Here is a 13780-nt window from a genome sequence, read left to right as displayed (position 1 = left end):
GGATTAAAAACACAAATTTTATTTTTTAAAACTTAAAAGTAGACAAAGTGATTTTTTTTTTTTTTTTGTTATCCAATCCTAAAAAAATACCACACTCTCTCTTTATCCCGTCTACTTATTTCATAGTACAACTTATTTTTCTTAATTTTATCATATATTCAATCTTCATCTTATCCAATTCCATAATATAACATATCCCTTAAAAATTTATCAAGAACTTCATCATATCTACTAATCTCATAACAGTGATATTCAGGGTTTGCTTATTTTGTGACATTTCAAATATTTAATTAACACTATATTACTACAAAAAATAAATAAATAAATAAATAATAATAATAATAATAAATCTAATTACATAGCGATACATGTTAGATAATGTCTCAATGAGACCACATAATTAAATGTGGTGTTATCATTTATAAGAAGCCTACAATTTAAGTGATTCAATTTAGTTAATAGGCTTAAGGGTATATGTGTTATGGACCTAATGTGTAGATACTAGTTGTATAATTTCTATTTCTATGAGGGGCAGAAATAGAAATTAAAACATAATGGTTAAAGTTGGTTTTCATTCCTTTTGAACTTCCACAACCTTTCAGTTTTGAAAACTAATAAATAGAAATTAAAACCAATAATGGTTAAAGTTGGTTTTCATTCCTTTTGAACTTCCACAACCTTTCAGTTTTGAAAACCAATTACAACCTTTAAAAGGTTATGGTCCCTATTCCTTCCCAAGGTGAAAACAAGAACACTGGCATTTTTTTTCTAAATCCTCTCAAGGAGAAACATAAGGCACCAAAGGAGAAAGGATTAGAAAGCAATAACATAGTCAATATCAAAGGTTTTATTGACAATCAGACGCTTCCGTTTAACCGTTTATCGATGGATTCGGGTAAGTTTTAGTCTTGTTTTCTTGATGATATACATGGTAGATGATCCGAAACATGAAGTTTCATGTTCTGAAATTTATGTTTACAAGTTGTATCAGAGCGGTTATATCATGTGTATTATCAGAATAGATATGCTTTTATTCATCCTATTTAGTTTCCTGCAATTAGATTCTGTTTTTTGTATTTTTATTTTTTCCTCTGCTGCAAATTCTGTTTTGTTTTCTGGAAATGGAACATAATTCGGATGGGCGGTTCATTTTTCAAATGGATGAACATCATGTATTTATATATATAGATATATCTTGCGATTTGATCGGTTTAATTTTGAACATCATTAAAAAAAAAACTATTTATTTTTGGACCCGTCAATTCTATTTATATATGTATATATATAATTGGAATTGCTGCAGATTATATAACATATACGGGGTCACAAATTTAGAAATCTTTAAATTTAATGTAATTTCATACAACGTTTACAGAAATTTAATTTTCTAACATTCTCAATATAAGTCAATTCAAACAAGATGTCACAAAAGTGATCTCTCTTGTCTAGATTGTTTTATATGGAATGTTTTGAAGTTCATGTATGTGTATCTTATGCGGGTATTTATCGGTCCAAAGACATGATTAATACTTGGCAGAATTACACACACATTTTGTGGTGATAAACATGTGCTAATTGTCAAGAAAACCTAATGTGAATAATAAACCCATCAAAAGATAGATTTGTTATTTGACATAACTTATTGTCAATGTTTGATCATTACAACAAGAATACCACTTACAGTTAATATCACTACCCAAAGGCTTGGTATTAATGTTGTGCTAGGTATCTTGAGATGTTGTCATTAAATTAATTTATTTAGAGATTAAGCTTTGGGTTGGGCGAAAGCCTAGTCTCAAACATTTGCATATGTGGGGGTGTCCTGCTGAGGCGAGGCCTTATAAACCTCATGAACGAAAATTGGACTCTAAAACCATTAGCAGCTACTTTATTGGCTATGCCGAACGATCACGGGGTTACAAGTTTTATGATCCCACAAATAGGTCAATATTTGAGACGGGAATTGCAACATTTTTTTGAGGATGTTGAGTTTGGGGGGAGAAATCCAGTTAGAGACATTGTCTTTGAGGAGGAAGCAGGAGTAATCCCACTTCCTACTACTACTTTTGACCAATCACAGGTTCCTATACCTGTCATCTGTCATTGCTCGAGAAGTAATTTCGGATCCTCAACCAGACAATGTTGTTCAAGATAATATAGTTCAAACCTCCATTCAAGATGAGGTAATTGTTCCTGAGGAACAAACTCTACAACCTCAACCTCAAGGATCTGTGCCATTAAAGCGATCCACCAGAGAAAGGAGATTTGCATTTCAGATGATTATATTGTATATCTCCAAGAACATGAGGTAGAAAATGGGATGTCGAAAGATGATCCAATCAACTTTCGTCAAGCCATGGAAAATTCCAACTCTCATAAGTGGATAGAAGCCATGAATGAAGAATATAAGGCACTGCAAGACCACTTAAGTTATATTGTGACAATAAGTCTGCAGTTTTATATTCCAATAACAACAGGAGCTCGACAAAGTCAAAGCATATTGATATCAAGTTCCTAGTTGTAAAAGAAAGAGTGCAGAGTGGACAGATTTCCATAGAGCACATTGGGACAAACTCCATGATAGCGGATCCACTTACGAAGGGACTACCACCCAAGGTCTTTCATGAGCACACTGCTCAAATGGGTGTTGTTCTATTTGAGAACATTCTGGTTTAGTGGGAGTTTGTATTTATATTACTGCTTTATGTCAACCTTGAGTTTTATCTATATAATTAGATTAATTTCTGCAGAAATGAAATATTCAGTTTATTACGCTCTGTTACGTGTTGTGAAGTATTGATTTCAATAAAGTTAAGTAGGACCAGTTGGAAATAGACATGTATGGATCACATCACATATAATTTCCATGCTACGCATCCATGATTGATCTATGTCATTTAGCTGTATTAGTATACGTGACCATTGGTGGGTCGAGTTACGATTGATGTAACGAAGACCGCTTTAATCCTATATTAATATAGTTAATGGACAAGATTGTTTATATACCCTCAAGTTATGATAACAAATTTCTGAGCTCACTAAAGTTAAGCACATTTTTCAGGATACATATGTGGTCCAGTGGGAGATTGTTAGATAATGTCTCAATGGGACCACATAATTAAATGTGGTGTTATCATTTATAAGAAGCCTACAATTTAAGTGATTCAATTTAGTTAATAGGCTTAAGGGTATATGTGTTATGGACCTAATGTGTAGATATAATTTCTATTTCTATGAGGGGCAGAAATAGAAATTAAAACATATTGGTTAAAGTTGGTTTTCATTCCTTTTGAACTTCCATAACATTTCAGTTTTGAAAACCAATTACAACCTTTAAAAGGTTATGGTCCCTATTCCTTCCCAAGGTGAAAATAAGAACACTGGCATTTTTTTTCTAAATCCTCTCAAGAAGAAACATAAGGCACCAAAGGGGAAAGGATTAGAAGGCAATAACATAGTCAATATCAAAAGTTTTATTGACAATCAGACGCTTCCGTTTAACCGTTCATCGATGGATTCGGGTAAGTTTTAGTCTTGTTTTCTTGATGATATACATGGTAGATGATCCGAAACATGAAGTTTTATGTTCTGAAATTTATGTTTACAATACATGCTAAAAATGTAATTTAATTTGGCTTTAATTTATCAAAAATAAGATGAATACATTTACTTGGAGGCCAAGTTAACACAACAATTAAATTGGAGGAAAGTTAGGGGCTACGAGGGAATTCAAAGAAACCTGTGCAATTTGCTGGGCGAGTGAAACCTAAGCATCTATGCTATCTAGGACTAGGCAGAGATGATTCGGTTTAGGGACATAATGTAGGATGAGCCATCACCCAGGCCATGTGTATATAAAAAGGCTTCACGGGTAGCCAACGGAAAAATATAAAAATAAAAAATAAATAAATAGTAAGAAAAAGTTAATGATCAATATTAAAGTGAGTTATATTATATCTTGAGTTATCATAATATATTTTACGTATGTTTTGAGTTATCATAATTTATTTTACGCAATTTGTATTTTATAAATTATATTAATATTTTAATTACGTTAATTATTTTCTAAACTCTATTTGTTTAAAGTGAAATCCATGAATATGTTTACTTAAATTTTAATAATTACTTAACAATGATTTTGTAAACAATTTTCTGTAAGTACCACTACGGGAGTCTCATGCCTCGGGGTACTTAAATAAACTATTGGCTTCTAATTGGTCACCTTGTGGCCCTCTGTTTGTCATGGATTCATTGACATCTGTTCTGACTGTCACTCCAATGACCTCTGTTCTGTTCCGCGATTATAGTTATTTATTTACATAGTTTCTATATTTCAATTTTTATCACTTAAATAATTTATTTATTCAAATTAAATTATGTTAATATTTTAACTTAAATAACTATCCATGATTATTTTGTATCCCCTATATTCTTGGCATAATATTTCTCACTCTGCTGTGTGCTTATAACTGTTCGGGTGATAAGATGTAAAGAAGAACTGTGACCTCATATAGCGGGACTGGCACGGAATTTGATGCCAACCTGTTACATTTTGTTTTTCTTTTCTTTTTCTTTTTTCTAAACTTCTGTCACCACATAATAAAATAATAAAGGCCTACGGATGTATTTTCTTAACAATGAATGATTAATGAAGTTAATTTTTTGTTTAATTATTTTTCTTACTTCCTTTCTTCCTCCGCCTGAGCCATTTAATTTGTTAAGATTAGAATTAATTAGTAAGTTGTGATTCCAACCCTAAGCCCTTGAGGTTGGGTTGTGACAAAGGTGGTATCAATGCAATGGTTTTAACCTTCCTTGTAAAATCTTACATTTATACCATGACTAATTCTGGTGATGTAGAGATGTCCGAGTTTATGCTTAGTGAGGCGTTCTGGAACGAGCTCAAGGCTATGAGTCTGGAGGGAATCTTGGCAGAGCACCACGCCGCCACTTCGCCTAAAGGATTGGGAGACTCTGAAGACATAGCCAAGCGACTACATCAAGGCCTTGCCCAATTGATGGGTCAGCCAGCCAATATATGTACAGGCCGATCCTAATGATGTAGCATACTTATCGCGGAGGCAGAGCTGTGCCTACACACGCAGACGATATCTTAGACCTACCCGAGTAGTTGGCCTTGCCCCAGAATTTGACCGCCCTCATTATATAGTTGGCCCTTTGTTCCCAAATTTCGCTGAGATGAAGGGAAATGTTTACGCTGAAGATTACATATTCACCATCCCTAACCCTTTGGAAATTATTACTGGCCAGAATGTTGATTTTAGTAATGACTTAACATACGTCGAGACGCCCGGATGGATTGTCGACCGAGCATTTTGGAAATACATACAGTTCATTCCCATTTACATAGTTCAAGCAGCATGGGTTTGTTTTGGCGTGGTACAGCTAGGATGAGAATTTGAGCTTCTTATGCAACATTACTTTCCGTGGTTATTTGACCCGCAAATCTAGATTTTGTAGAAAAGAATTCTTTTTGTGAGCTAACCATGATCGGTTCTGATCCCTATTTTGTTTTTGTACCAAAGGGATTAGACACGAACATCACTTTTAACTTTTGGGATAAGGATGTAATGCGAATATTATATTAGTATAAATAGTAAAGCTAGAATTTTATATATATGATGCTTTATAATGCTTTATAACAGTGATGCCACGTTTATTAAATTATTTTCACAAAACTCTATCTTATAGAATGGCCAACGATGGTAACGGAACCGAGTCATCAGTCAGTGGAACTGAGTCAATGGAAAGAATCATGGAAAGAGTGGTTACCAGCATTTTGCAGGCCTTGCAGACCAACATAAATAATGGGATGCCAGAACGGCAAGAAGAGCCAATTATCATAAAACAATTTCATGATCTGAAACCCACCACATTTATCGGCAGTCCAAACCCACTGGTAGTAGAAGCTTGGGTCAGGGACATGGAGAAAAAATTTCGCGCACTATCCTGCACCAAAACACAAAAGGTAACTTTTGCCACTTTCACTTTCAAAGATGATGCACAGAAATATTGGCTTCTTACCTTGAAGAAAGAAGAAGTCATGACTTAGGCAAGATTTTTGGAAGTATTTTATGAAAAATACTTTCTATATTCACTGCGGTAACAAAAGGCATCGGAATTCATACATCTAAAGCAAGGAACAATGTTGATGACTGAATATGAAAGCAAATTCATGCAACTAGCTCAATTTACAACATATGTCATCCCCACCGAAGCTCGAAAAGTAAGGAAATTCGAAGCAGGATTGGATGCTGAAATCAAGGATAGGCTTGAGGTTTTGAAACTACTATCCTATGCGAATGTGGTGGGTCGAGCATACATCGCGGAAAAAGGGATTAAAGCCTCATTTTTTCTTTTCTTTTATCAGCAAAGAAAAATTTCATTAACAGCATAAAATTAAAGGTATAGGAAGACGACATGCATCGAGAGAAATTTGGAAAGTACAAATTACCCCTACTACTGCTACTCGCATCCATACAACAAACCCCTTCGCCTCATGATTGAAGCCTTCTGTTCCAAATAAGCAAGCCAAAAGAAGTGATTTTGGGTAAGAGACAACAGAAGATCTGGTGTTGCGCCCCCAAAAAAGGTAAATACGAGCACAACTAGTTCAGGTAATCAAGGTCCTACTAACCCCGGAGGTGGCACTATTCCTAATTGCCCTACTTGTGGAATGGCTCATTGGGGACAATGCCATCAAGACACGGGAGCATGCTTTAAATGCTGTCAAATTGGCCACTTGTTGAGAGATTATCCAAAGCTTACCAATCCTACAATTGGCCCTTTTGAACTAATCAGAAAACCCGCAGGACCTGGAGGAATGAGGAAGGACCAAAACTGCCAATGAAGGGTTTTTGCTTTGGTACCTAAAAAATCGAAAGTTACCAAAAATGTTGTGTCAGGTACACTTTCTGTCTGTGGTCATTTAGCTCATGTTCTCATTGACTCTGGTTCAACTCATTCTTTTATTGCACCATACTTTGCTGCCAAGTTGGAATCAACACCTGAACCTTTAGGATATATATTGTTTGTGGCTTTTCCTTCTGGCAATTCTGCCCTTAGCACTGATGTAACAACCCTCATATTGTTTACTGATTAATGACTGAATGATTACCGTTAATCATTGATTACTGTGAAATGGAACTGATAATGACTGATAATTGAACTGACTAAAGTACTGAACTGACTGATCGAAATTGAAACTGAATTGAATGAATACATCTGTTTGAACTGCATTCTATCTGTTGATTGTTTATTTGATCTGTTCGTATTTTAGTGTTTAAACTGCTAATTGAAGGCCTTATCGGCGGCCGAATCCGAAACCGATTAGTGTTCTATGACCCTCGTAATTTATGTGATTTTATGGTATATTTATCTGAAAATTGATTAGGTATGATTAAATTAGATTAAAATGAGTTAATTGCAATAGTTGCCTTATTTACCTTATTGCCATTGTTAGTGGGCCCTTATTATAACATGTTAGAGCCTTGGTATGCTTGAATCAAACTTTTTGCTCAGCTCCTTTCTTGCTTTTTCCGACTAGAGGGAGAGAGTTAAGGGAGAGAGTTAGATTTCACCTCTTTTGGCTTGGTTTTGCTTGGAAATTGAAGAAATTGTTAAGGAGATTGCATATTTGAGCTCCCTTCTTGAACTACAAGACTAAAGGTAGCTCCATTGTCTTCTTGTTCATGTTTTGAGTTGATTGTTGCATGGTCCAGGTTAGATTGTAGGAGCTAAGTCTTGAATTGGTTCATTAATGGTGAATTGAAGCCCAATCTCTGCATGCATGGTAGTATTGTTGGATTTTGAGTTGTTTTCATGGCAAAATGTTACATGCATGTTCATGTCTTGAGTGTAGTCCATGATTTCATCATGTTTTGGAAACAATTAGCTCCTTAGAGCATCAAATTGAAGCTTTGAAATTGGTTTGAGATCATGCATGTTGCATGTTCATATTGTTCTTGAAATTGGTTTGAAATTGGGTTTGAATAAAACACCCTTGGGCTTTGATTTCTCAAATTGAGTTTTGAATCATGTTTAACTATGAGTTTACATGTGTTTTCTGGAAATTTAGCCCAAGAGGTCGAGTTTTGATGCTTTTGAACTTGGTTTTGAACCTGGAGCTCGAATCTGGGATTTCCAGATTTCAGTCGTACGCTCGAGCGGGGGGGAAGTGCCGCTCGAGCGGTAAAATCGAGCTTCCAGCATCTTGCACTGTTTTACAGTCCGCTCGAGCGGAGGATTGGGCGCTCGAGCGGAGTCATGTCTCAAGCTCGAGCGGGCGTCGAGCGGGGATTTCACCCATCCAGTACTTTTACAGTACGCTCGAGCGGGAAAGTTTACGCTCGAGCGTGTACCTTTGTTTGCCTGTACGCTCGAGCGTGGAAACCTGCGCTCGAGCGGGACTCTGTTTTTCTGAAAATCCTGAAAATGCTTTTAAATGTGCATCTTTGCATCCTCATCCCATTCTAGGCATCTTTAGGCCTAGTTTAAGGCATCTTGTTGAGGATATAGATGTAGAACACACCGAGGCATTAGGGATTAAGTTGTTATCTTTCCCAACTGTGTAGCTTAGTGTGTGTTCGACCTGTGAACTGTGTAGGGTTGGCGACTGGGGAGACACGCTCTAGCATACTGTAGCCCAGAACTCTGTGAGTAACAATTGTGTAAAGATATGTTCAACTGATTATCTTTTGAATACTGAACTGAACTGTTTACTGAACTGGTATTATTTACTGAATGAATGTATGTCCTTTATTTCTGAACTGTACTGTGGCATCCTTAGTATTTACTGTTACTGTTACTGTTACAGAGATCTCTGTCGGTTCCCTTGTGGAACCACTACTGTTTACTGACTGATGGCCATCATTACTGTTCGGTCTTTTAAGACCTACTGTTACTGTTATGCTAATGGATGTACCACATATGACTGTTTACTGTACTGAACAACTGAAATACTGATTGAATTGAACTGTTTTCATTACTGTAAGGACATTCATTCTAAACCCCTTTACGCATTATGTTATTCACTGGGCTTTAGCTCACTGTTTATATATATATGTAGGTGCTCAGCCACCAGATCGGAGCTAGGAGCGTGGGTTAGACTCCAGTTTTGTCAAGCCAGCCTTTGTGCCTCACTGCGAGGTTCCGAGCCTATCTGTTAAGGCTTAGGGGTCTTTTACAATTCCCCCTTCTGTACTGTTTTACTGTTCTGTATAGACTGAGTGTTACTGTACTGTTATATAGGGTCGAGTCCCTAGTCTGAATGATTGTAAATATTGTGTATACTGTTCTGTACTGTTTATGTATAAATGTATGAAAAGCCTTTTTGCATACAGACTGTCACAGCTCAATGGACACTATTTATTTACTGTATTGGCTTCCGCCAGGCCCTGTACTCTGTTTTACTATATTACTGTTCTGCAGGCCTTCGGTAATCTCAGATTACTGGCCGGTTACGGTGCTAAACCCATAGGGCCGAGTTTGGGTCGTGACAACTGATGTATACAAATCTTGTGCTATGTCCCTAAAAGGAAAAACCTTATACGTAGCCTTGATTCCCCTCCACATTGGTAACTTTGATATAATCTTAGGAATGAATTGGATTACAAAGCGAAAAAGGTCTCTCTTCGATTACCAAACCAACTCGAGCTTGTCTTTGATGGGACTGGAGTTTCCATCCTTCTTTGTCTTATTTCCTCCATAATAGCCCAACGACTTCTAAGAAAGGGTTGTTATAGTTATATTTGTTACGTGATTTATACTCAAAAAGAGGCCTCCATCGTCAATGCAATCCCCGTGGTTAAAGAATTCCTAGATGTCTTTTTCCGAAGACATACCTGGTACCCCAGTTGATCAAGAAATTGAGTTCACCATTGAAATACAGCCTGGTACCCAACCAATCTCAAAAGCTCCTTACCGTATGTTAATAACAAAATTGAAAGAATTAAAGATCCAACTCCAGGAATGAGTGGACAAAGGTTTCATTCGACCAAGTACCTCGCCCTAGGGAGCTCCAGTACTCTTCGTAAAGAAAAATGATGGCACGATGAGGTTATGCATTGATTATCGAGAGCTGAATAAAGTCACCATCAAGAATCGGTACCCTCTGCCATGAATCAATGACTTATTCGATCAACCATAAGGCGCCCAAGTATTCTTGAAAATCGACTTGCGTTCTGGCTACCATAAACTAAAAGTCAAAATGGAAAGCATCAAAAAGACTGCCTTCAGAACCCGTTAAGAGCACTACGAGTTTCTCTTCATGCCATTTGGCGTCACAATTGCTCCAGCGGCCTTCATGGACCTCATGAACCAAGCGTTCAAACCCTATCTTAATGAGTTCGTCATCGTCTTTATTGACGACATTCTCATATACTCCAAGTCACCCGAAGACCATGAGAAGCACTTGGGAACAGTTCTACAAACACTATGTGATCATAAATTTTATGCCAAGTTGAAGAAAAGCAAATTCTAGATCACTAGTGTACACTTCCTCAGTCACGTCATTAACAAAGATGGCATCTCGGTTGACCCCCAAAACGTTGCAGCCATCATGGACTGGCCACGACCTACTAATGTGTTAGAAATTTGAAATTTCTTGGGTTTAGCTGGCTATTACCAATGCTTCGTACAAGATTTCTCAAGGATAGCATCACCCTTGACCCAAGTAACTCAAAAGAACACACCCTTTGAATGGACTGACAAAAAGAAACGTTGCTTCAAAGAGTTAAAAAGTAGACTTATGTCAGCTCCTATACTAGCACTCCCTAGAGGAGTAGATAGGTTCATAATTTATAGCGATGCCTCATACAATGGTTTCGGTTGCATTCTTATGCAAAATGAAAAAGCCATTGCATATGCCTCACGACAACTAAAAACTCACGAGAAGAACTACCTAACTCATGATCTAGAGTTGGCTGCGGTGATTTTTGCCCTCAAGATCTAGCGCTACAGTGCAACCTGCGAGATTTACACTGATCACAAGAGTTTTAAATATCTATTTACACAGAAGGAACTGAATATAAGGCAACGGCAATGGCTAGAATATATGAAAGACTACGACGTAGAGATCTATCACCATTTAGGCAAAGCTAACGTGGTGGCAGACACACTGAGCCAAAAGACTACCAGACGTTTGGCATGTACCCTCGTCCCTCACAAGATCAATGGACTACTCGCTAACATAATTATGGAACCCGCATTGATTGAAGAAACCAAAGCACGCCAATGTGAAGATAAACTTTTGAAGAAAAAGTACGATGAGCAAAGAAGTACGCCTGATCCTAATTTCACTATAAGCAATGGGATGCTAAAATTTTGAAATCGAATATGCGTATCTGACATTCTGGAGCTCAAAAAGAAGATATTTGTAGAAGCTCATAGCTCAAGGTTTACAGTCCACCCTGGCAATACAAAGATATACCATGATCTGAAAGAACACTACTAGTGGACATGAATGAAAAGAGACATAGCAAGCCATATCTTCAAATGCCTGTATTGTCAACGGGTTAAAGCAAAACATTAGAGACCTGCAGGCATGCTGCATCCACTCTCTATACCTGAGTGGAAATGTGAACACATTACTATGGACTTCGTAATCAGGCTACCACAGTTTGTCTCGAAGAATGATGTAATATGGGTTATGGTAGACCAATTGACGAAATCGGCGCATTTTCTGCCAATCAAAATCACATACTCCCTTAATAAGTTTACCACTTTATACATCAAGGAAATCATTCGTTTGCACGGCACCCCAGTTTCAATCGTGTCTGACTGAGACCCCCGTTTTATGTCTCACTTTTGGAACAAATTGCAAGAGGCCTTAGGAACCACACTGATGTTTAGCACTGCTTATCACCCGCAAACTGATGGACAATCCGAAACAACAATCCAGACTTTGGAAGATATGTTACGTGTGTATGTGCTGGACCTCAAAGGTAACTGGGATGAGAACTTACCTTTAGTGGAATTCGCCTATAACAACAGTTACAAAGCAAGCATTGGAATGGCACCATACGAAACACTGTATAGAAGGAGGTGTCAATCACCTTTGTGCTGGGCGGAAGTCGGAGACAGGAGATAGATAGGCCCTGAAATCATGCAAATAACGAGTGATAAAATTCAACTCATTCAACATCGAATTCGCACTACTCAGAGTCACCAGAAAAGCTATGCAGATACACGGAGACAGGACTTGAAATTTCAAATAGAGGATCATGTGTTCCTAAAGATCTCAGCAACAAGAGGGGTTATCCAATTTGGAAAGTGAGGAAAGTAAAACCCACGTTATATCGGGCCATTCGAGATACTGGAATGGATTAGTCTTGTGGCATATCGTCTAGCACTGCTACTTGAATTGTCCAATGTCCACAATGTGTTTCATGTTTCGATACTTCGACAGTATTTTCGAGATCCAGAGCATGTTGTTAATTATAAAGACCTAGAAATTCAATAAGATCTTTCTTATAAAGAACAACCAGTACAGATTATCAATCGTCGTGATCAGGTTCTCCAAAACAAAACTATACCTCTTGTGAAGGTCTTGTGAAGAAATCATCGTAGCGAAAAAGCAACATAGGAAACTAAAAATCAAATGTGAGCCATATACCCACACCTCTTCAAAAACCAAGGTACATCAAGTTTGTAGACAAACTTCTATTTATGAGGGGAGAAATGTGACACCCCAAATATTTAATTAACACCGCGTTACTACAAAAAAGAAATAAATAAATAATAATAATGATAAATATATGAAATAATATGTCTAATTACATAGTGATACATGCTAAAGATGTAATTTAATTTGGTATTGGTTTATCAAAAATAAGATGAATATATTGTTGGAACAATCTTCTGTTTATATAAAAAAAAAATTGAAATAAAATCAATTAAATAAAATAAATAACTTACAGAATTTATTTATCAAACCGAATAGAAAAATAATAGACCAAGTCAAGTGTGTGACACTCTGTCCTTAAGACATATTCGCCCCGCCACGGTACTTACGGTTGAGTGACGTCTATCTCCCAGGATACAATGATCTTCACAAATTTGTAGTAGCACTCCAAGCAAATTTGTCCGGCAAACTAGAACCTTGTGTTCTATACTCTCTTTAATAAAATTCTAAAACTAAAATGAAGAATAATACAAAACCAATAAAATCTAGACAGCAAAAGAGATAATTTCAGACTGATTTTCGGTTTGGTAAAGTGCTGGAATATGATATGTATTTATAGGCCCAAACAGGTATGAATTCAAACCTGAAAATGTATGAATTCAAACTGAACAGGTACACTACTCAAACAAACAGATTCGGTTCCAAACTGTAACAGATCTGTTGGCAGTTTTCTGGACAGATAACTGCTGGAAATAAAGACCTGTCCGAACTGTGTGAACCTGTTTAAACAGTGCAGTTTCGGAACAGTAACTGTTGGCAGTTATGAGCAGTTTTATGTAGTTAATCTGTTGAATAATTCGGACTGAAGAAGGTTTAAATGTTGGACAAAAAATTGGAATTCAAATTTGAATTAAATTCCCGCAATAATTTTTGAAAAAATTCAAATGAATTTTTGTCCAAAAAATTAATACAAGAACCGACTCGACCCACAACCCGCGCTCGGCTTGGCCGGACAAACGGACGGCGGCGGCGCTCTCGCGTGCATGTGTGGTGGTTTGGGCTAAGGTTCACTTTGTCCATAACTCCTCCCTTCTACAAACTTGGGGCCCAACCCAAGTGTTGTAGTCTAGAGCTTAT

This window comes from Camellia sinensis, chromosome 9 (assembly GCF_055761805.1).
Source record: "Camellia sinensis isolate YWXY chromosome 9, ASM5576180v1, whole genome shotgun sequence".
NCBI lineage: Eukaryota > Viridiplantae > Streptophyta > Magnoliopsida > Ericales > Theaceae > Camellia > Camellia sinensis.
This window is presented reverse-complemented; position numbering follows the sequence as displayed.